General features: G+C 38.6%; 1 protein-coding gene across 1 annotated transcript in view; it reads right to left on the bottom strand.

Moving 5' to 3' along the window:
* LOC150091685 (very long chain fatty acid elongase 1-like) overlaps positions 1 to 3,995 on the bottom strand; it is a 55,349-nt gene extending 51,354 nt beyond the window's left edge. The window contains exon 1 of the mRNA XM_090376404.1: positions 3,766 to 3,995. The gene's annotated coding sequence lies outside the window, so the exon portion shown is untranslated. The remainder of the gene's footprint in view (positions 1 to 3,765) is intronic.
* Between the last annotated feature and the right edge of the window lie 21,373 nt (positions 3,996 to 25,368).

The raw sequence follows: 25,368 nt of genomic DNA, 5'->3' as shown, positions 1-25,368 counted from the left end.
TCACTGGATGCACTGCCAGCAGGAATGACAAGAATGAAATGAGCCACAACTGAAGAGTTGGGTAAAAATCTTTATTCGCACCACTTCAACAATTGAAAATCTTCTCCATCGTCAGCAATTGGTATTGGGAAGTTCATTGTACTATAATTTTGGATTTTGTCAGGTGAAGATTCAACATTTTTATCTCTTGAACCTTCCTCATCAAATAAATCGTCAGCTTTTCACCTTTTTCTTTCTGCTGAAGCGTTTAATTCCGGTCTTTGGGTGTCCTATGGCAATGAATTATTTATAAAAACTGGAACTGCACCACATCCGCATTGCGGCCACCCGATCCGATGATGCAAGACTCTAACCTGAACGTTGCTTTTCCTCAACGTTGGTCTGACCTTGACGAAACCTTTGATATCAATTTGAAATCGTGCTACGAACTACTGTTGCCCACCATACACTTTCACAAACAAATTATAAATTCAAATCGGCGTTCGCCTACGCAAAGCTCCAATTTTTCATAAACGATCTTTGATGAAAAATATAATCTGAACTGAAGCAATATTACTGTCAATTTTTAAAAGCCTCTACACAAACAACTACTCTGCTTCAAGCCCACCAACGTTAAAGTTGAAGTTAAACTTGTTATTATGATGAAACCCAGTCGCGCAGGCGTATGGAATGAGGAACAGGGGCACAGTATGCATTAGTTTCGAGGTACCCCTCGGAGTTGGGGGCCATATCACAAAGTTTGTACAACGGTTCGTACTCGGACCTTTGCCTATAGGTACCAAAAATCATCGTTGCCGAGTAGTACACTTGAATCTTGGATATTTCCATGGTGCTCATACTCTGATAATGCTGCGGAAATGAACCCTCAATATTCCAGCAAGATAAGGTTTGGCCCATGCAATGACCAGTGTGAAGACCTGGTCGCAGTATCGGCTGAACCTTTGAGAAAGACAGAATCCAATAAATCTCCTGGTCCCCAGAGTTCAGAGATGAATCTGATTAAAAGCCTTTGGATGAAGAGGGACGCTAGTTCAGAGAGTGGCCAAATTGTTCTTCGTCTGCAGCTGAAATGGCGACTGCACTCTAGGAGTAAAAATTTGCTGCTACCTCCTACAAAGAATTGATCAAAAATGTTTCACTATGGATCGTTGCTGTCATGGGAAATAAAAGAACTGGATTCAGTTTACGATGAGCAGAGGAACTTCTAAAGTCCTGTTTCAATCGAAGTTGTAGTTAGCCGATCTCAGACGGAGAGAGTAGGGTTTTCTGCAAGGTCAAGGTTTCCAAAGCAGCTGCTGAAAGGATAACAGAATTCAGGAAGGCCAAAAAAAAAAACAAAAAATCCGATAAGCAATTGCATCGCCATAATGCAATTTTCTTACACGGCTTGCGCTCTAGGAGCCCTCATTTGCGTCAAAAACATCAAGGTATCATTTTTCTAAACAAAAGATTCTCTGAAATAACTTCTTATCTCTTTAAAGTCACGCCACCGACATATAAAGGATTCCCTTAAGTGGGGTTAAAGGTTAAAGGTTTAACATAGGTTGATAGCAAATTTATTTCCGTTAAAGTTGAAGGCAAGACTTAACTGCCGTCCTTATTATCGTGTAGATTCAACTACTTCTACCATCTGCTTACTTCTATTATATCCTTGATAAATTGTTTGGAGAAGCGGTCCATTAAGTTTTTGGCAAAAGATCTTCCCATTGTTCACCGCACCAACTTATAAAACTGGAATACACAATAGAAAGATTTCCTAGTCATTGAAGCGATATTCCACGTGTCACCTTTTTTAAATAGTAGCCTTAAACCATAATAACTCCCACTTCCCTCCTTGGGGTGTCACGTAGTCACAACCAGTCTAAGCACGTCAGACAGGAAACACTAATGGAAGAAAATAAGACCTTCTGATTTTCGAAAACCAGTTGAAGAAAGTGTTATTGACGCAGTGCTGACCCAGTTTTGGGTCAATATTATTAATATACCACAAATACTGTATGTGGTTGAATATTTAGGAGGGAGAACCTCACGTTTTGTAGGATATACGTCCTTAAATAAAAATTTGAAAGGACATATTTCCAATATGCCTGAAAGATGCTGTCACAGAGAAGAATCTAACCTTTCTAAATCATAACAGTCAGTGAATCGATATTAAGATATGATCGATACAGATCTTAAATATCTAAATGGACAGTTTAATTGGTTGGCGCGTGTGACGCTGACATTCCAACTTATGAATCGGTAAATATACTTGCGATCTTCTTACAGATTATTAGCCCTCGTGGGCAGCGCAGTTGGTAGAATCGCAAGCCTCCCAACACATGGTGGAAAAGACCTGAGTTAGAATCAGGGAAGGAATTTTTATGGACCTTTTTCACAATGTGGCTGAGTTACTCGATCTCAGGCAAGGGTAGCATGGTTTTTTCTACAGGAAATTGGGGTTTTTCGTCAGAAAACAGGAAATCGACTTCAGAACACACGCAATTTACAGACAACATACATAGAGCAATATGGCCTTGGTCGCGGATGCTCCTAAAACCCTATTACAACAACAGATTGTCCATTGTGGGTTCACGGGGGCAAACTAACTACAATTATAAATTTTCCAGATGGTTTTTCAGCAATGCAGCAAATCCACTCTTTACAACTATGGTAAGTTGATAACAGGATTGTTTTTAAACATAGAACTCCACATACACGTGATCCTCTATCAAATTTTGTGCGATTACTCTTAGAAAGGATATCCGGTTATAAAACTTCATATTTCTTTGGAAATTAGCTGAGGTACATTTTAAACAGCTTAAGACAACAAATCCAATTAATTCTGGAGGATCATTAAGCCGTTTAAATGGAATAAAAGTAATTATAAAAGTAATTCTCTCTCTCTTTTAATGAAATGAAATATCGATACAGGGCTTAATCACTTCTTAAGGTAAGTAAGACATACATTAGTTAATTTTGTGGCTCATTCAATGTCAAACAGTGTCATTAAGGCAGATAATGGTCTTTATAAACAGCCCGGTATGATTAGCATAAATAATGTCATCCAGTCTTTCGAAATCAGATTAAAGCCATTAAAAATATGCGTTGTAGTACAACGCGTTGTTTATTCATCATAAAACTATATCCTACTTTGAACAATGCGAAATGCAGTTGGCTAAGCAATCTCCGAATTGAATTCCAGTTCAGTTTTCCAAGTTTTACAAATAATTTTTAAAAATAGTGTTTTTAAATAGACTCATCAATTGATAAGATGCTACAAACTTCAGTTCTTCCTCTGGGATTTTCAGCAATGCTCAACGGTTATGTATGTACGCTAACTGCTCAAAACAAACTGTGGGTACACAGCCGTTGGTTTAATAAAGAGGGTGTTTGTAAAAGGGTATAAAATTTCCCTCGAAATTTCAGTTGATGTATAACAACTGTTTACTGCGAGGTGGCATCCAAATATTTATGGTCTTGCGATCTTCTTACAGATTACTAGCCCTCTTGGGCAGCACAGTTGGTAGAATCGCAATTCTCCCAACAGATGGTGGAAAAGACCTGAGTTAGAATCCCGGAAGGAATTTTTATGGACCTTTTTCACAATGTCGCTGAGTTAGTCTGGACTTCTGTTTCTAAAAGATATTAACCGATATATCAATCGGAATCATTTTGATGAAATAGCCTAACATCATTATTATTACTTAATGGTATGACACTAATAAAATATTTTAGCGCAAAACAGAATAAAAACAAAAGAAAACATTTCATGCTATGACTTACTGTTAAGGGAATACCAACACACTTAGATTATAACACACACTCCACTGGTCTTCTTAGCAAGGGCTGATCACCAAAAGTGAAACTAAGGAAGAGTATCTCTGCTATTAATACCTCCGTCCGTCTACGCTCTCAGTCCGTGTGTGGTGAGCCCCTGTGGCAAGTTGATCAAGTGTGGCTACGACGAGTAGCCTCATCAAGACGTCAATGAGGACTTAGCTGGAAAACAGAGAGAGAGAGAGAACAAAAATAACAAAAAAATAATGTGACTTCCAGGCATAGGTTCATAAGAAATAGCCTTGTCAATTTGAAGGACGTCAACACGCACGCCTTCTACTGGGAAATTGACGTAACTCCCCTGGACTGCAGAACTGACACGCGCACGCTGCGAGCTGCATCGTAGGGAAGTTAGCCGACGGCTTTGGGTAAACAGACTGCACGTGCGCGCGCTTGTCCCTCTGTCTCCCCGTCTTTTTCTCCTCCGCTACTAAGGGATAGTAGTGTCCCAACTGTTGAACCTCCTGAAAGAATTCCTTCTAAAAATAGCCTCCTACCTTTTAATACTTTTCTCGGATACTGTCGTGTTGTGAGTCCGGTTCAAAACCTTCAAATTGACCCAATGTGAGTACATGGTTGAAGGATTAGAATCCGTTTCCGTATCGTATACTGTAGATTATGAAAGAGTAGTCGTTTAGACTACTCGCGTGTCGCTGGACGCTCTGCAAGGGAGGGGATGCCCGTATTATGAAGTATAAATAGCCGTTCGTCACTGAAAAGAGATAAACGTAGTCTCTACTATGGTGTGATGGTGTTAGAGTTTCGAAATTTCCAAATACTGCATATATTGAGTTTACAGGTTTCTACTGGATTCGCCTAAAATTCAGCAAGGCTAAATGAGACGAACGCTTTCTGATTCAACCAAAATAATAATAGTAATTATTATTATTATTATTTTAAAAATATATATTCCCACTATTAGCAGTTCCACAAGGTAATAATCCAATTCTGCTTTAAATTCAGCCGCACTGTCTGCCTCCACCACGTTGGGTGACAACTTATTCGAATATTCGACAACTCACTGCTCATAGGCAAACTTCGTGAGATCCAGTCTTCTGTTATTCACTGAGATTACCTATTTGTGTTCATTGGTTCGTGTTTCACTAACGAGGTGGAAAAGAACATTTGCACTCATTCTTCTCAATTAGATTTTCTCTTGGGTATCTAGTTGCCTGAAAATTGAGTTGCCACTTTTTGGACCAGATATCAACAGACTAAGTCTTCTTCAAGTAGTAGCCTGTCTCCAATGATTAACTGCTTTTTCGTCTTCAAATCACCAGCAAACTTTGAAAGCTTCCCTTGCATAACCTCGTCAGTATCATTTATGAAAAAATTGAAACAGGAGGGAAGTCAATCTCCACTTTTAAGACTGGGCATTTATGACAACCCTCTGCCTCCTATCTTTTAACCAGAGTGCCATCCAGCGTGGGATCTTAAGAGAAAGTGCAACTTCTTCGAGTTTACATAGTAGCCTTCCACGAGGCCTCGTATCAAAAGCTTTGTTGAAATCTAGATATTCAATGTCAAAATTGTTTCCTGCATCCCACAGTTTCCTGACTATATCACAGAAATTTACCAGAATGGTGACGTATGGTCTCTTCTTAATGAACCCGTGCTAGATTATCTTCAATATTCCATTCATGTCAAGCTGATTGTGAATCGTATCCTTAAACACAGATTTACTGATCTTTCCTATCGCAAAAAAGACTCCCTTAGAGATACCATCATTATACCAAGTCACTCTATAACTTATACTGAGATGGTTTTCCATTAGCAGCACCCCAACTCACACAATCTTAACCCAACTGAGCATGTTTGGGACCCACTGGAAAAGAACATTCAATGCTACGACCATCCACACGAAAACGTGTGGGCATTACTATACACATTTGCAACGCATGAGTATCACTACCACACCTTCCAACACCGGTGTGGACTCTGTGCCAAGACGTGTATAGGCTGTATTAGGGGCAAAAGGTAGCCTCCACGAGGTATCTGGTAGGTTTTGCTAACGCAATGGCATTTCAGTGTATTTTACGGCAGTTAATACAAATCACGATTGCCTGTAAACGCCCACCCTTATTTCTTCTGCTCAATCAATCTCTTAACCTCACCAATCATCCACTTTGACACCTTAAGTTTACGGAACTTGGGCACTGGAATACTTTTTCGTGAATAAACTCTTGAACATTTCCCATGGCGATTTGGCAGACTTCCATTAGAGTTATTTGATTTCTGCTTAAGTCTCTGCACTTTCTTATATAAGACCAGAGAACTGGATGTTAGCTGTGTTTGACAACTGTCCAGCTTAGAGCTTCATCTACAAACTTATGTACATCTGATGCATCGATTTGGGGTGAGTAACTGAACAAGACAGGCGATCTTTCTCTGTATTAAGAGTTGTCCCATGGGGTGACGTGAAGTTTTGCGAAATGAACTTGAAAATAGATCAAACAACTGATTTTCAGGTAATAAAGAAGTTCTTGTTTGCTCCCTTAATCGTTCTAACCCAATATTTCATTTCATGAACAGCTAGGATTTTTCGGATGTACCATTCGAGGTCCAATGACCATATGGTAGTACTAATTTCGTGTTTGTTACAGCAAGCGGCTTTTATTGAACACTCCATAGTGGGGAAAAGAGTTTTTGTGGCATCGAGATGACATCAGAAGTAATGATTTTCATCCCAAACTAGATCCAAATCGGTTGGTGTGTAACTTTCTTCTGGCCTTCATATACGAGGAGTGTAAATGTGCTTTGTCATTCTAATTTACTATAGCAATAAGTAATACTCAATAAGACGTTAACTCTTTGAAGAAAGACTTCCTTCATCATCGAGACCACTCCTAAATCTCTACTAAACCAGAGCACGCGTTAGTCAAGGTCTTGCGCAGGAGGGTTCCTTCTAACCATTTTCCGAGACCATAATTAAAAGAAAGGGGAAAAACTCGAGAACAGCAACGTATATCATGTGTACTGCTGTAATACTGAGTAACCTTGTTTCATAATTAAATTACTGGGGCCTGTTGAAATGGCATATCTGTATATTAGTACAGCAAATGTCCACTTAGGAAACATTTATTACTTCTGTTCGCTTCGCCCTTCAACCTGTAGAAACGAGCTTTAAATCTTAATCTATTTCTCATTCTCACCTTTCAGTTTCCGAGTGTGTTTGCCCTCACCCACTAAGCAGCTCTCTTTATTTTCAGATCTTATGCACTAAGATATTCATTATGTTAGATATTATAGTGCATAAAAGTACAGTATATATAATTAAATGCAAATATCCTTAGCCTGATTAAAATAGACACAAGCTCTCTCTATAAATTGGGGATTTAGGAAGCATGGAAAAAAATTTCTAATGATCATCTTCGAAATACTAAATTGAGGTTATTTTAACTGAAAAATGCATGGTCAGTTTCTTAGGCCATGGGTCTCTTTAGATCTATGGTCCCGAATTACCAACTTTTTGGGCCTTAGGCAACGTTCGTTTAATTTGGGGATAGGGTCCTTGAGACGGGTCCTGGGCAGTTTCTTAATAAGGCTTTCGAAAGATCTCCCAAAGAATTTGTGCTAAAGACAGCGGCACAGCACTTACTTCGGCACCAAGTTCTTCGACTGGATAGAACAATTTGTTCGATACCTCAGAATCCACATTGCTCGTGGAATCGTGAGATCATTGGTTAAATATTACTTTTTGTTGGTCAACTTATAACGCATTTTAAGCTATCCAAAATATAGACTGGAACATTTCGTATAAAAAGTAATACCTTTTAAACACAAGGCGAAATTTTCTAAAAAATAAAATTCTAATGATTTCAATACCAAGTTGATATCTTATTAAGACTATGGAAACAGGTAATCCCTATCTTGTTAATCACACCCAAATTGTAGCCACAGTTCCTCTAATTTCTGGAGTCACAAGCAGACTAACAGCGACGCCATTGTACTTACAAGGTTTGAGCAAAACGTTCTGTGATAATTTGATCACTGTGGTAGAGTTGGTTCTCAGGATTATTCAATCTTTTCCATTCTTCTTTTATGTTCTCTATTCAAAAGTTTACTGTCAAATATAAATTATGTTTGTTTGTTTGTTTGTTATTTGGTTTTTAGGAGCATCAGCAACTAAGGCCATATTGCTCTGGGGATATGCGGTGGTTATTCCCTGACCTTTTTGCATCCTCCGTATTTGGTAGTCACGGGCTTAAACCCCGGTCTAATCAAGAAGCGTGTGCTACGCACTGCTGCTCCTTCCCACCTGGATACGGAGGAGCCAAATATAAATGAAATTGCATGGCATGACCGTTATCTAACTTGTTGTCGTTGTTCGTTGTACGATTATGAGATTTAAGGAGCTGATAAGCGAAGCTATTTTCTTTACCTGCAATCTCCAATAACAGCAAAATTCTCATACGAAAAACTTCCTTCTGCATGACTTTCACAATAACCTTTGGTCACCAGAAAAAAAACGGAATAAAACAATGATAAAAAAATAAATAAAAATAAATAAATAAATAATAATAATTAACAAAAGAAAGGGAAATGAAACCTATCATCCTGCGCACTTCCTCACCCGAAGATACTATCCAGATGACCTTCGAATTTCCCCAAACTGTCGGCTTTTCTACCACCCACGAAGGCAACTTATTCCACTAATTTATAACTCGCTGGCTAAAATGAAACTTCCTGCAGTCCAATCTGAACATTTCCCCCTGTAACTTGAATTTATGTCCCCTAGTTCTAGCATCATTTATAATCTTGGAAATTCCGGCCTCATTCATTTTACTGATGCCTCTCAGAGCCTTAAACACCTCAATAGTTTCCAAACACCTGCAACCCACATATTCGAAGTCTTTCTTCATAAGGACGCCCTTTTGCCGATCTCACCAGGCGAGTTACCCGTCTTTGCACCCTTTCAAGAAGCTCGATGTCTTTCTTTAGGTGCGTTCTCCATACTTGAACACAGTATTCCAAGTGTGGTCTAACAAAAGCCTTATATAATGGGATTATCACGTCCCTATCTCTACTTGCAAAAGTTCGATAGATCATCGATAGGACACCATGGACCTTCCTTGCAACCTGTTTACAATGCTCAGAGAATTTCATGTCTGACCGTATCTTAACACCCAAGTTCCTTTTGTGGGGTTACCTTTTTCTTCTACTTTTTTTTATTTATTTAATATTAAATATCTTATATTTAATATATTTAATATATAGACCCCTTGTCTTATACCCCCCCCACTTACACATCTGACTTTGGATTCACAGGAGAATTCAGATTCAAGGGAACTTCCCAATTATGTATAATTCCCTTCGGAAAGGCTGAGTGTTCAAGAATAACAAACTCACCAATTAATAAACAACATAGTTTATTTACATATATATAGATACAACATGATAAATGATCGAAACTTAAGCACATACTAATATTATTCACATTTGCCTGTGTAGCATCAGATATACATGCAATTTAGTACATTGGATATACACTAGAAGAGTTATTTCTTTCTACACAACAAACTTAATATCCTTACAGAAAACTGCTATAGTTTCTTCTTTCTTCACACATGAACAATAAATACTTAAGAGGTTTAATTAACACCCTTTCTCCTATGTAAGTCAAATTCTATTCACCTATTCAAAACTCATTTACAGTAACACAGGCAACAAGAAAAAAAACTCAACTCTGTCTCTGACTAACTCATTTTCACTAACTCTGACAAATATCTCACCTTTGCCTCACTCTCTCTCTCCCCTGGTTCTCTTTTTGTTTCTCTAAATTCCGTACAACCCCCATATTCCAGGCTCACCCCTGTTCCGGGTCTTAACCAATCTTTTCCCATGCTGTCTCTTCAGTGCTCGATCCAACCTCTCATTTTAATAAATTTGTAAATTTCCCGGGCTGTCTGTTCCTTTGAAGTCGACCGACCATTTCCGCAACCCCTTGGTTATTCTTAGCACCTTTACTTCACGAGACCCACAAAACTTGCCATCACCAACAGCCAGACTCCAGTCTTAATTCTAATCCGAGCATTTGTTAAGAATTTACTTCTCGGCTCATCTCCCGATGTTACCGATCAAAGGAATGTTCCGACAATAGGGTCCTCTGCACTATTGTTTCTCCAGAGCCACCCTTTTTTTCACACCTATTCCCTAACAGCCGCTGCTACCTGTTCCCATTGTTTTGTTTATTCTCGTGTACTCGGAGCTAAAGTGCACCACATTTACTACTAGTCTTTCTCATGCTTACCACCCCTACTTGTAACCTTGTCTAATTTAATCCCTAGTGAGTGACCCATAATCTTAAATAATATTTGTGACTGGTAAGGTTTCGCCCCCCCCCCATATTGTTATATCAGAAGCTTTACCGTTGATTAATCTCTCGTATGTATACATTTTTTTCTTGTAAGATTTTATATATCACACTTTCCTCCAGTATTGGGATTAGTTGAACTCCACCAAGTTGTGAGGGGTGGAATTTATAAAAATTATTTTTATTTTATATTTATTATTTTGTTTTTATTTTTTATTTTTATTTATTTTATTTGTTCCCTTATATGAGTTGTTGTCCACCTTATTTTAATTTCCCCACTTACACATCTGACTTTACTTTACAGGAGAATTCCAGATTCAAGGGAACTTCTTAATTATTTATAATTCCCTTCGGACAGGCTGAGTAACTTTGCCTATGTATTATCAGTTATATATGGCAATTAAATACATTGGTTTTACACTAGAAAGGTTATTTCTTTATACACAACAAACTTAATATCTTTACAAAAAACTGCTATAGCTTCTTCTTCACACATGAACAATAATTACTTAAGAGGATTAGGTACACCCTTTCTCCACTTTAAATCAAATTCTTACCTTATGTATTAATTTAGGAATTTCACTCTTAATTTCTAATTTAATTAGTGCCCCATTTTGTCTTGGGGAATATAACTTCACAACTTTCTTTAATCAAGACAGATAGTACATTTGACACCAATTTCTGGACTAATGCTGGTCCCAAGGGTTAGCTACATTCATAAGGCTATTTCTTTCTCTGTATTCTCTACCCTTCCCTTCCAAAATATATTATACCTATATGTTAGACAATAACTAATAACAAATATCAAATTTCTCTCCTTTGCCTTTCTACATATGTCTAATTATACATTAATCAAAACCCCTATCTGATTTATCTCTATATTTATGCATATACAGTATTTATATCTTTGTATATCCTTCCCTTAACATCTTTCTAAACATTATACTAATCTGATATTAGAGTTCCAACAGTCCTTGATTTGTGAGAGAGAATACTATATATCTAGTCACTTACTTAATTTTACGAATCGGATTTCTCCGTTTTGGGTCCTTCAGCTCCTTGTCTGGGAATGGCATCATCGTTTACCAACTGCTTTCATCTCAGGACTTCAAGTATCTCCATGGTCTTTAGTCTACGTCTGGATAAGGCATCATTGTGTCTTTTAGGAATTTATGGGCTCGTCTTCGATACTGCTACTTAACCTTCGGTTCAGCTTTTCTGGCGGACTAGGAATTACAACTTTATCTTCTCAGCTCACTTATCTGCGTCTTGCCTTTATAACTGCCTTCAGATGATGGATTAGGGTTATTTCTTTCCTTACACTACTTATTTTCACGCTGGCCACTTTCACTACCTTCCTATAACGGACAGGTTATTTCTCCATACACTTCAGTCATTTGCATACGGGCTACTACCCTTGCCTTTAGACGACGGACAGGCTTATTCTCCTTACACTTCATTCATCTGCATACGGGCCACTACCCTTGCCTTCCGATAACGGACTACTCGACTGTTCTCTTCTATTATGAAACTCCAGTGACTTTTCTTAACTTACTGACTGCACTTAACTTATCTAACCCTTCACTACTCCATCTTACCTTGTCAGATCTTTCCCAACTGGCTGACAGGACAGGACTTATCTAACCCCACACAACTTATTATCAATTTTCCCACTAACACTGTCAAAAACTCACGTCTGTCTTTCCTAACTCATCTCCACAAACCGCCACAAAAGCCCAACTCTGTGTTCTTTTTAACCCATTTTCACAAAACACTAACAAAAACTCAACTCAGTAACTTTTAACTCATTCTTTCCCTAACATCGTCAAAAACGAACTCTATGTTTTTACTAACCCATTTCCACAAACACCACGAAATCTCAACTGTTTGTCTCTCCTTGTTTAACTCACATTTTCATAACCACCCACATAACGCTCAACTGAGGGAACTGTGTTTTTTTTTTCCCCCTGCTCACTCACTTTTGTCATCTCAATCACGTACCGCCTCCTTATGTCGGGCCTGCCTATTTACTCAGATTTTACTCAATCTTCTCATTTTGTCTTATTTTCATCATTTCCTATTCGTCCTTTAAAATTTCTCAAGCTGTATATTCAGAGCTCATTTTAATAAATTTCCAAATTTTTCCCAGGCAATCCGCTGCTTTGAAGTTCGCCGTCACCTTCGCCACCACTCGTTAAACTTAGCAGATTATTTTTACATGCTCTAACAACCTTGCCATCGCCGACAGTCAGACGCAAATAGATTGCTATCCGGAGTAATTTGACCCGTATTTACTACCTGGCCGACAAGGGATGTCCCACTATGTTCAGACTACAGCCCTTTCCATAGTTATTCGGACCTGCTCGCCAATAGTCGCTGTCACCATTCCCGTTGTTATTGTTTGTTCTTTGCCACGGTGGGAACTGAAATGTATCCCTAATTGCTAATAGCTTACCGCTCCCTTCTCTAATTCAACCTTGTCTAATTTTTAATTCCTTGTGAGTGAACTAGAATAATATTAGTGACTGATAATGTTTACTGTCTTATTTTGCTATTTCCTAAGCTTTATTTTAAATAAATCTCACTCATTTCTAAAATATTAACATGTAAGATTTTACATCTTACAAAGTGAATAAGTTATTTTGGGATTACTGTTTCCCAGATGTAATACCTTACACTTTGTTGGATTAAAGCATAGCTGCCATTTTTCTGATCATTCTTGAAGTCTATCTAGGTCTCTCTGAAGAAGCTCAGCTTAACAGTGATCATTAACTACTCTACCAATTTTAACATCATCTGCAAATTTAGACATCACGCCCTCTATCCCTTCATCAATGTCGTTTATAAAAATTAAAAACAACAGTGGTCCTAATACTGATCCTTGGGGAACCCCACTTCTTACATCAACCCAATCTGAGGAATAGCCATTTATCACAACCCTCTGCCTCCTGCCCTGAAGCCATCCTTCTATCCATCTAAGGATTTTCCCAGTGATTCCAACCTGTTCCAGCTTATAAAGCAACCGCTCATGTGGGACTGAGTCAAAAGCTTTGCTGAAATCTAAATAAACAATGTCGAAATTATTCCCTAAATCCAGCTCGTGAGTGACCCTTTCGAAATAGCGAACCAGATTTGTTAAACATGATTTTCCCTTTACAAAACCATGCTGAGTATCCTTGAGAATTTCAATTCGATTCAAATGATCCTGAATTCCACCCTTGATCATTGCCTCCATGATTTTCCCTACCACTGAAGTCAGACTGACAGGTCGATAATTTCCCACTTCACTCTTAGAGCCAACCTTATGTATGGGAGATATATTGGCACTTTTCCAATCCAAAGGAATCTCCCCAGAGTTTAGTGATGCTCGCATAATTAGCCTCAATGGTTCAATGAACTCGCTTGCCGCCTCTCTTAAGATTATAGGGTATATTCCATTAACTCATTACTGGAATGTAGGCTCGAAAGTTTTTCATTAAATAATCTTGCGAAATTTCAATATCATTAATTACATATTTTTTAACTTCACTCCCACAGTTTCCCATTGCCACAAAAGGCTTTTCATTTGTAAATATCGATGCAAAATAACTATTGAGTTCATCTGCAACGGCAGCTGGTGTATTTAATACTATCCTCTTTCCCTTACGTAAAGGTCCGATCTGGTTTGTCCTGCTCTTCTTGGCATTTATATATGTGAAGAATTCTTTATCCCCCCTCTTTGCTCTGTTTGCTAGTGATTTCTCATAAACTGCCTTTGCCTGTCGAACCTTTTCTGTGGCTCTATTACACATCACCTTGTAGCTGTTATAGGCTTCAGTACTTTTTATTGCTCTGTAACCTTTCAATGCTACCTTTTTCTGCTCAAGTAATGTACAACTTCATTATTCATCCAACTTGGAACCCTTCTCGTAGAGTATTTTTTTAATGGTATATACGTATTCAAGGCATCTGTGATTAATGTTTTAAAATCATACCACAGTTCAATTGTATTCATTCTCTGCGCGAGATGTACCCAGTTAATAAAGGCCATGTAGTACCTTAAGGCATCGTGATTTCCTTTTCTGAAATTAAAACCCATTCCTTTGCCTTTTACTGCTGATATCTGAAACTCATCATCTGAAACTGTACTGAAACTCATCATCCCCAATTTCCGGGTGGCACCACGTCTCTGTAAGCCCTATTATGTCCGCCTTACTTGTTTTAACCAGCAGTTCGAATTCGCTCATTTTATTGACGACACTTCTAACATTATTATATAAACAATTAAGACTTACTGTTCTTGTATATTTAACTACCCTGAAGTTTTTTAGGCTCTCTTCCCTGGCCTTAGCTACCCGCTCTCTTGAAACGTTTCTGCCCTCAGACCATCTAGATGGTCTGAGGGCAGAAACGTTTTAATATGTCCAGTTGGGGTAACAGATAAGAATTCTTGAGGTTTGTGGTGTACCATAGAATACTAATAAATTGAGCAGCCAACGAGAAACTTCGCAGCGGTATAAGGGATGTTTATACGGGTTGTATAACAATTACCAAAGAGGTCTCGATAAAAGATACTCGAAAATATGGTCACATGATATGAGTACGACGAATGATCCCCTATAACGACTTATCAGGCCTGACTGGCAGCGTGAAACCATACTCGATATAAGGGTGTCTATTAGATTCTGTGACAACATATCACATTCTTCCACCAGCGCAGACCTTAGCTCACAGCAAACCCAAGAGCGTCCCGTACATGTTCGATCGGATTTAAGTCTAGTAATCGTGCTCACCACGGCACACATTGTATATCTTCAGTTTCAAGATATTCCTCAACCATTTCAGCTCTACGTGCAGTGGTGTTGTCGTTCATGAAAAGAAAATCTAGGTCAGCCAAACCCCTAAAAACGTTGCACATAAGATTCCAGAATCTGATCTCGGTACCTCTTCGTAGTTACAGTACCCCTATCAAAAAATATGAAGAGTGGCCTTTGATCATTATTCCGCCCCAAAGAGGACATCCTCTCCACTGTAAGTGTCCCTTTCTCCGATGTTAGAGGGATGGTACCCCATTCCTCGCTGGCTCCAGATAAATAACGTCCACAATCTCTTTCTTGGCTAAATTAGCATTAGTAGAGGCATGCGATGCAAAAAAGCAAGCTTATGCAGCATCAGCCAAAAAAGAAACAAAAAACGGGACTCATCAGAGAACAGAACTGTATCCCATTCGTCTGGGCTCCAAGTAACATGTTCATTGCACCAATTTCGACGAGCTTCCCAGTGGTTTGGGACGAATGGGATTCAAACCACTGGCTTCCTTGCGTGGAGTCCACTTGATATGCGCCTTCTTAATAGAGTCCGGTTAGAAACGTTTTCACCTATGGCTGTAGCAACCTCCAGAGACAGTTGATGACAGGACATCGTAGGGTTCTGTCTTGCTGTTATAACCAGTTAGCATCCCTTCTGGTTGATTTCTTTCAAGCAACCTTGGCCAGCTCTTGTAATGGCTACTGCATCATGAAATTGCTTCCATAGGTCCGAGAGACACTATGTGACACACTAAGGCAATGTGCCACCCCCGTTTACCGACTGGAGGTGGCTCTTCTGGGTTCAAATCGTCCAACGGCTCGCCATCTCAAAGAATCATCTAAGAACTTGCCATCTTGAGTACTGGAGATGTTTTCAGCCAGCAGGACTTAAACTGCCTAGTTAATTTCCCTCTGTATTGCCCTCTATTAATGCCCACAGCAGAACACTTTGCCTTCCTTCAGCCCGAGTTGTCCTGGTATTGCATCAATTCCAAACAAATAACCTCTCCAACAGGCTCATTGGCAAAATCTTTAAAAGATAAGGTACTGCTATTTTAAAGCTCTGACTTCATATAACAGCTCGCATCGAAAATTTTATAACTATTTTGTCTGAATATTACCACTAAGGGACCGTTTTCTCTCTGATGAGAGACCAGTAGTTGCAAAATAAGCTGTCATAGCAGTGCCTCCTCCTTGTAAACCGACAGATGTCAGTTTACACTGAGCGGGTAAGTACAAGAGACATCTTCAACTGGACATTTCTTGGGCTATAATTCTGTACGTTATGTCCTTAACGCTTATATCCTTTAAAATTAAAGTTCTAAAACACTGGTCAAAAATTTTGACTATTTTAACGCTGGTTTGCTTACACTTTTTTATCTGGAATAAAAAAGTTATTTCAAAGTTACATGCAACAGCATGTTCTACAGCTGAATATTAAGATAAGAAGTTCCTATAAACATTTATGTCATAAAAATATGACTGTGTAAAACGGACTTTCTGTGGTGAGATCAAACTGTTAAATAGTTCCTCGTGAGATAGATTAAGTCCAGCAGACTCCTGATCAGTTTTAGTGAGGAATAGCTGTCCCATTAAAATATGAACTAATGAACTGACATACCCCCCCCCCTCACCAAAATTGGGGGTGTTATAGTGATGCTGTGTATGATGTTATGAGTACTCTGGCAAACGATCCCTGGCCGTCTCCAAGTGCCAGGAACGACAACCAACTAGTGGTAGCATATTTAGAGCTGGAAATTGCAGGTACAGTACTTCAATTGAAATACTGTACAGGTAATTTCAATAGATGGTGGCGTTTCCAGGGAACCGGCTGGGACCGCCTACTTTTACAAATAAAACAAAAATGCACATCTACTACAGCCTCGATAAAGAAATTCGTAAGTGAAAGAAATGTCCTGCTTTTATGCGAGCATTCAAAAGCACGTTTTTCGTTAATATTTCATTGTAAATGAAGGCAAATTAATGTATCCAATTCGATGAAAATTTCAGCCACCGCAATGTGGTAATCGCAATTATTGACAAGAAAACATGCGTGAACACATCGAGTGAGGAAATCTGACTAACTTTCCTTATGACACCGAAAAGTATTGTTTTCTGCTGGTTTAACCAGAAGCTCAAGGTGGATTCCATTAGATGTATCCATTAGATAAACACCATTCAATATATATTACTAGTATTAAATCTCCTGTGATGCCATTATGTGGTAGGTAAAGTCAAAAACTAGTTATTGTTTATATTGAATTAAATGACCTTCAGACCATTCCAGTCAGACTGCAGCGACTCCCTAGCAATACAACTCTTTCCTCTCCCCTTCATGTACTGTATAAGATTATTCCTTTGCCCCACAAATGCCCTTTCGAACGCTGCATTGGTGGGAAACTTTGTAGGTCCACCCAAATGGTTTCGATCTGACATTTTTTTTTTCTTTGCAGCGCTGAATGAAGTGAAGTGTGACAGTGGATAAAGTGCAATAGAGATCAGTGATCCGGTTCCTCTTTCTGCAAGCCAAAACACCCAAAACAATCCACGAAGAAATGGTCGCTATTTATGGAGAACATTGCCCACATTAGCGTTGTTGCGTACGGATATAAACAATTCGCAAGTGGAAGAACCTCAATGCATGATGAAGAAATCCCAGGATGCCAAACTGGAGCTTTTTTATTCAATGTACTCTACAGGAAACTTTTAAAATATGCATCGTGGTTTTAAACAAGAAACATGGCCTTGAACAATTTATGTCAAAGCGCAGACCCTTGTTTAATACTGCTGCTGAATGTGGCATCAATAAATGTTTTTGAAATGTTTCCTATGGAATTGTGTATTTTTTTATGAGACGCACATAATCTTTGAAACATACTGTGAGGTTATTTTTATTATAATTTTTTTTTCCCCACGTGGAGAGGGGTGGTGTCTCCTTAGTTGCATCCAAGTATTTAAGTCTTGACACGGCCCTGCACCCTCCAGGGCGTGAGTGAGATTTACGTTTGAGGAACCCCATTTCGAAAATGTTCTTTTGATATATGGTTAATGTTCATGGAACATCGTTCAAGGCTACTCTGCAGGTGTGAAATTCGTGTCATAATAACTTATGAACATTGCCGCTTTGATCGTTATCTTATATATATATTGTATAATTCCTTTGCTTCTCTTTTAATCTGGTTATTAATTCGTGCACAATCTCTTAACAAGTTTATTAAAGCCTGATTGTTCTACAAATGGTACAAGGAAATTTCCAAGACTACCAGTTCAGTTTTTAGTTTAGAGATAACCACATAGAAAAACTATTTAGAGCAGAAGCAAAACACGCAGAAAAATAGATGTCATCAAGACGCAGAGAGAGATGTTTTAGATTAACCGATTAAATTAACAATAGCCCTTCCTCTAGTTTACAAACTCTACAATTCCTTAATCTTAGAGCTCTCAAAATCTTGTTGAAAAGAGTTTTAATTTTTGGAATATGCTGATATTACTTATTCGTTTTCAGTATAATAATAGAAGTTTTTATTTCTGAAGAAAACATCTCATATTGAGAAATCCTTCACAACGAGTTGCCTATTCACAGCATTCCAAAAAATAACGCTTCCTCAATGAGAAGTCCATTGTTACGTATTCTCGGTGAGAGCTATCATCCAGATGGCTGTTTTAGGACTAAATTAACTCTCAACGGTGAGCGAGTGAGAACCCGAAGGTGGAAAAAGAATTGCGTACTCTTCTTCAAAGTCTTTGTGAAGGGTTTCACAATATGAAATTAAAATGTCAGCGAAAATTGACTTTTGATATGGCCATCGTTCGTGGGGGATGTTCGATATTTATCCATCAGAAATATTGCATTCTCTGGCAATCATAGCAACTTTAAATGCGAGTTTTATATAACCAAGTCTTCAATGTCCTCTGATATTTTCCTCCATTTGGCCCTCAAAGTGGCAACCAGCTCATTTCTGTTTTTTGAGCAGTTTCTCTTCACACGCGGCGTTCGTTGCACCAAAGTGAGACTGCTGATTGCAGTTGGTGGTGTATGGCTTATGCTCCGCCGCTCTCTCATGAAACCGAAGTTAAGGAGTTCTGTACACGGCGTGTTCGTACCGACCTCGTCCTCTTTTAACTCCTTAAACTATTCATAGATGTTTTTCAGGGATGTCTACTAAACTGTTGAACTTCCATTCCGGATAAACGGTGATCACGTTCTAACAAATTCAACTGTGGTGTTTTGATTGGAGAATATCCTCAAAAGCAATAATAAATTGGGTTTGATTCTTTTAATTGCTCATTTCAACCTAAACTATTTGATCTACCACTCACTAGTTGAGATAAATGTTCGATAATACCACGTAATATTTCAGACGCATCTTCAGATGCGTCTGAAATATTACGTGGTATTTAGAGTCTCGAGCAGGCTCCACATGTGGAGCGCAGTAATATAATTTAATAAATAGAGTTGCTTATTATTTGTTCCTAGATATTAAGGCCATGAAGTGTAAATAGTTTCTATAAGTTGTATTCAAGGTTGGTTTCCTGTTTCGTTTATGAGGAAATCCGAATCTGCGGGAGCAAAAACCTTCACCGGAAACCGACTGAGCACACCACTGTGCAAGAAAACCCATGGAAATTTCTCTTTCTCTCTTCCTCTCCAACAGGAAGTACACTTCAGCTTGACAACTCCAAATATTCTGAAATCTGTTTTAATCTCCATAATATGTAGACCTGAGGAGCAATAAAAGTGCACACTACAACAGCACTGAATTCCACTCAGACGCAGTTAGATTTGTAGCGTTGGATGAACCCAAAATCGAAAATAAACTCTAAACTAACCAACAGATAAAAGATTCTGATTATATAACAATAATTTTCATCTTAGGTCAGAAATATTTGGTAAAATTTCTTCCATAATACGATGTTTATCAGTTTAAGAAATTTGAACCTCTTAAAACAGGTTTATTTTAGTTAATTAAGAGACTATTTGAAAGTCTTGAAAGCCTTGTTCTAGTTGCTATCCCTCATTATATTAACCCTAAACCCAAATTTAACAGAATATAGGTTAAAAACTATTGCACAGTTTCAAATATTCCTGTTTAATCTTTAATATTCAATTTAAATTTATGCAAATGTATTGCTAGTTAATTTGTAGGTGGCACATTTAATTATTAATTAAATTAAAGAAAGCGGACCGAGATCGCTTTAACTGTTCCCGATTATTGGTATTCAAGAAAATGCAACTCACACTTGAGTACATCAAAAGAGATCAAAGTGCAGATAACCATCATTTTCCAAAGGCAAAGTTCATTAAATTTTCAGCAATTTTCAAGAACAGAAAACAAAATTGTAGAATGTACCTGTTTTTCTGTGGTGGCTTGCAATCTTTTCATCTGTCATTCCTCCATTATATTCCCTACAGCTGGTCTTTGTCTTTAGGAATAAGGCAGAACTCTTTCTTGGAAAATAAATCCCGATGAACAGTCATTAAAAAAGCTTCGGGGGTCGAAAAAGGGGTTCATAGCAATTTCTCTTGAAACCGATCAACAGATCACAGAAAATATATTGGTGGAAACTAAAGGAGTTTTAATTCAGGTGTAAACACTTCGTCAAACCGGATTCCTTATGACACGGAGTAGGGGTGTTGTGCAGTACACTGCAGAAAACCCTGACATCGCATTTTACGTAGTAAAATCTCGAATTGGGGTTAATAGGTGAGACACATTTCAGTTTTTTAGTACATACCAATTAAAATTTACACAACACGACTTCTTTTTCTTCTTTAATGTTTTTAAAATCGAGCGTCCTTTTCTAAGTGGTGATTTCCTTGGCCCATTCAAATGCGGTAGTCCTTAGACCTGCGTTTTGAAAATGAGGGAATTACTAAAATCAGAATAACTCGCCTCCAATAGGATAAAAAGCAGTCTTGGCAATTCTGTAGCTTGCTTGCGTTATACCATCCAACCTGCACTGATCTACAGATATAAATGGTGTCCATTGGTAGTCATGCAAATGCAACAACGATCAAGTTCAAAACACCAATAACACAATAAACCATTGCAAATTGCTCATCAGATTTCCTTTACTTAGTTATTGATCCTCTCTCTCTCTTTCGATGTTTACTTCCGCTATTCAAGGTCTTGTTGTCTTCATATGTAGGGGAGGGAAATAACAAGGTTAAATAATAAAAAACTACAAGTTTTTTTTACGTCACTGATACACGATTCAAACAGGAAACCCCAGTCCATGTTGAAACAATCGAAAAATTCGAACAATGAAAGGAACTACGGATCCATAGAATTCCCATCTGAATTTCCTAAAATTTACCATTTGAATAAGTATTACGGACTCGAATATTGGATCCGGAGGTGGCTCAATAAGGTCATTGGGGAAAACAAAATTTTATTTTGTTTTCACATAAAAAAAACATATTTCGTGTGTGCAGGGTACACACGTGTTTTTTTTTTTTTTATTCTTTTAACAACAATATGATCGTTTAATGGACGCTTGATCATAAACCCATTACTTTCCCTACCACCGAAGTCAAATTGACCGGTCTATAGTTACCAATCTCATCCATAGCACACTTTTGTAGATTTTATAATATTTAATTATATCAGATATAGTGTAAAGTGTGTTTAGGGTCTAACGGCACCAGGGATTTCCCCCATCTCGGCGTAATATACCTTGTGGTGTGATACAGAACACTGTAGAGGCCAGAGGTTCAAAAGTGTATGGATATTGTGGTGTGTAATGTTTTGTCCGTTGTTCATCTGGTCTTTTAGCCGTTGGGTCTCAAATGAGACCCACCGTTGCCCACATTATACCTCGTGGAGGCAGACCAGGTACACCAGTATTTTAGAAATTTACTATTTACTCTGGCAGGTGCTGCCTCCTAATTTCCTGAGATCTCAGTGGCTAGGACCTTAAAAAAAAAAAAAAAGTGGAGGAGGGAGAGAAACGCTAGAAATTGGGTCAGGCCGAAAGAGATATAAGTTATACGGGTTACGGTTCATTTTTTTTATTTTTTTATTTTAGTGTGGGGCTTGTGTAGTTTTGGCAAGGGTGAAACGCTAGTCGCAAGATAGCTAGAGAGGGGAAGGGAGACTGAAGGCTGGGGGGTGAAAGACAGAAATATGGGGTCAATAGTGAAGATAACCCCAAAAGTCGGCGGGGCAGGCCCATGCCTCACCAGGTGAAGATAGGGGATGGCGGGGGGGGGGGTTACAGAGTAACCACCCCCCTGCAAAAGGAAGGGAAAGAAAGTGAACCGAGTGAGGGTACCCGGTTCAGATCGCCTAATGATGTTTCGGCAGCAAACTGCACAATGTCTTTGTCGGGTCTTCGTATGCCATTCCTGGGACATGTTGTCCCGTCTGTGTGAGTGGTCAAGTCCAGATAATGACTCCAGTTTAAGCCAGTGGTCAGATCCAGGTTAAATTAAGGATTAGTTTTTCAGATTGTAGCTGTTAGGTTTTTGTTTGGTTGACACAGCTAAGGATCTTTATTATGGATGGTGAGCAGTTAGTTTGTGGGAAAATTCCAGCTAAGGTTGTGGGTATGTTCTTCTTCTAGTAAAAAGATCCTGCGCAAACTGCGATAAGGCTTTATAGTTATCCTCGCTGTCCAGGAGATATTGTTCTTGGTTTATTGGCGAGAGACGTATTCTAGTTATTAAGAGGCAGCGGAGGTCTTCGTATAGTTGGCAGTGGTGCATGAGGTGCTCCCACGTCTCTGGCTGTCCACAGTGGCAGGCTTGGGGTTCGAGGCTTTATAGTGTTGAAGTCATGTGAATATGTGCTCCTAAGTTTTGGACTTATAAGTGCGGATATAGCAATACCTGATGTAAGAAAATATGTGCCAGTGATAGTATAAGTGGTGGTGAGTTTAGGTGTTAAATTTTGCTGGTCGGGATTGAGAATTTCACAAGATATACGTGATTTAAACTTTTTCAGTTTCACAGATTGTGATTACATAGAGATACATTATCCCATAGAGTTAACATTACACAAAACCAGTTGTGAATTTTCCCATAGGAATAGCATTACCCCATAGACTTTGAATGGGACAAAATGGCTACCAGGGTTTAATTCCATTTTGTGTGTCCTGGGATACCATGTAACATTGAGAGTGACATCTATACGTAACTGTAGCCATTTATCAACCACCATATTGTGGAAAACATTCAAATTTCATAGGTTTTCCTTTGGATGGAAAATCCCCATAGGTTAACATAGGATTGACTGTGGGCTTGTTTTGGGCTAAGATTGACAAAACTTAAACAATTAATATCTCCTTATCTATTAGGATTGAGGAGTTCATCTTTGGAGGTTGTATTCCTCAGAAAATTACTTATTTTTCTAGATATTTTCCAGCTCCCTCTGGTGATTAGGAGCCGAGATATAGAATTCAGGATTTGTGAAAATCAAAACTTTCATGCTGATTTTTCATCCAGCTGTATACATAGAAAATAGTCTCACACACATATTTTATTGAATTAACAGTTTATTACAGAGGCTGGTAGGTAGGTGTTTTTTCAGGACAGTCAAGAAGGAGAGGATTTTATAAATAAAGATTTTTTATTACAGGAAGAAGAGGACATTACTAGAACTTAAGGAAAATTTGGTTCTGTTTTCTTTAAATTTAAACACATCATGGACACAGAATTTATTAGTGAGACTGTACGGGACTCAGATGCAGAGGGAGTTTTTTCTGGTGAGGCTGGGGATAAACTGGAAGCCCCCAAGAGACATAAGGGTAAAAGCGCAGTCAAATCAATAAAGGGAAATTCTAAGGGTGACAAGAGTAAGAACAAACGCAAAAAATCTGTTCCTACTGAAAAGGATCAATGTAAAAATGATTCTGAGGGAGGTACTTCTTCTGACTCGGAGTCATCTTTGATTAAATCTCCTGAGGTGTTTAAAACATTAAAAGGTCGTAAGGTTCCCTTGACTCCTCGGGTTGTGGTTCATGGAGACAGGGATAAAAATAGTGATACAGACAAAGACAATGTTGATCGCCCCTCGAAGCTTATTGTGGAATCATCCGCTTCTGTGGAGCTTGAGGGAGATGCAGAGGTTGCTTCTTTGAAGTCGCCTACTTCTGAAAAGAATCAGGGTGTGAGAGAGACTCAGAGATGGGAATCTATATTGAGTCCACCTTCTGATGATGATCCTACTTCAGGACAGGTTTCGGAGGTCTTGGGATTTTGTTCTGCGGTATCTAAAGTTAAGAAGGCTCTCACGGATTTTTTGTTTTCTGAATCCTGTGGGGTTACGAGTGCTGCTTCTAGTCGTATTTTGGGTTTTTGGGCGGACTTGGAGGCAGTGACCACAACTTTACTTGTAGATAATGAACGGCTGAAGGTTCACTCTGCTGAGCTTGAGACTCGAGTTGAACTTCTTAACAATTTGGTGAAGACGCAAACTGTGGCTGGGAGATTATATCCTAGATCTAAAACGTTTGCAAAGGCTGTTGAAGGTGGCTTGTCTGTGGTAGATGAACAGGTTTTGTTGAAATCAGCAGGGGATCGTGAGAGTACTCGCGGATTTGCTCGTGGAGTTTCTGAGTCTCGGTCTGATCCTAATAATATAGTTATTTTTCGTCCGGCCGAGGGTTCTGAGATTGATTCGAGTCAGACCGTAAAATCGACAGTAACTGAGGAGATTAAAAAAGAATATAAAAACATGAAAATTAAAAGTATTCGTCTTTTGCGTAATAAAGCAGTACTTTTGGAGACAACTTGCCAAGAAGATGCATGTAAGATAACTGAGAATTTAACTTTTAAACAAGCAGGATTGTCGGTTGAGAAACCAAAATTTACTAATCCAACTGTTTTAATTTACGGAGTTCCTAAGGATTTTACCAAACAGGACATTTTGGAGGATTTGTACTACAAAAACTTTCAGGACTACAATGTCACTCAGGGGGAGGTTAATCAAGAAGTTTCATTTCGGTTTAGTTCGGGCTCTGGAACTAATGTCGTTAACTGGATCATTGGATTCAGCCCACGTCTTTATAAATGGTTGTTTAAGAACAACAGAATCTTTTTGGGCTTTGGATCGCACCGATTTAGGAAGTTCACTGTGGTTAGCAAGTGTTTTCGTTGTCTTGGCTATGGCCACTCTTCGCAGAATTGTTCACACAAAACGGTATCATGTGGCCACTGTGCAAATAGTGGACATATTTTCAATGAATGTCCCAACAAGGACAGTTCCCCTAAGTGTATCAACTGTAAGAGAAGAGGTCGAGACCATGATCATTCAGTTCGAGATAATAAATGTCCAGAATATATCAGAGTTGTTGAGATGACAGACAGGAGAACATACAATGAATAATACAAACCTTATGATTGCCAATACAGGTTATTCTAATAATTACAAGTGTCTAAAAATTTTACAAATCAATGGACAGAGGTCTCGTGCTGTTGCTGATGAAATTAGGGTTGCCGCCTTTGAG

This window comes from Mastigoproctus giganteus, chromosome 1 (genome assembly GCF_048544385.1).
Source record: "Mastigoproctus giganteus isolate SK-2022 chromosome 1, ASM4854438v1, whole genome shotgun sequence".
NCBI lineage: Eukaryota > Metazoa > Arthropoda > Arachnida > Uropygi > Thelyphonidae > Mastigoproctus > Mastigoproctus giganteus.
Note: the sequence above shows the minus strand (reverse complement) of the source record. Positions and strands in the feature narration are given on the sequence as shown.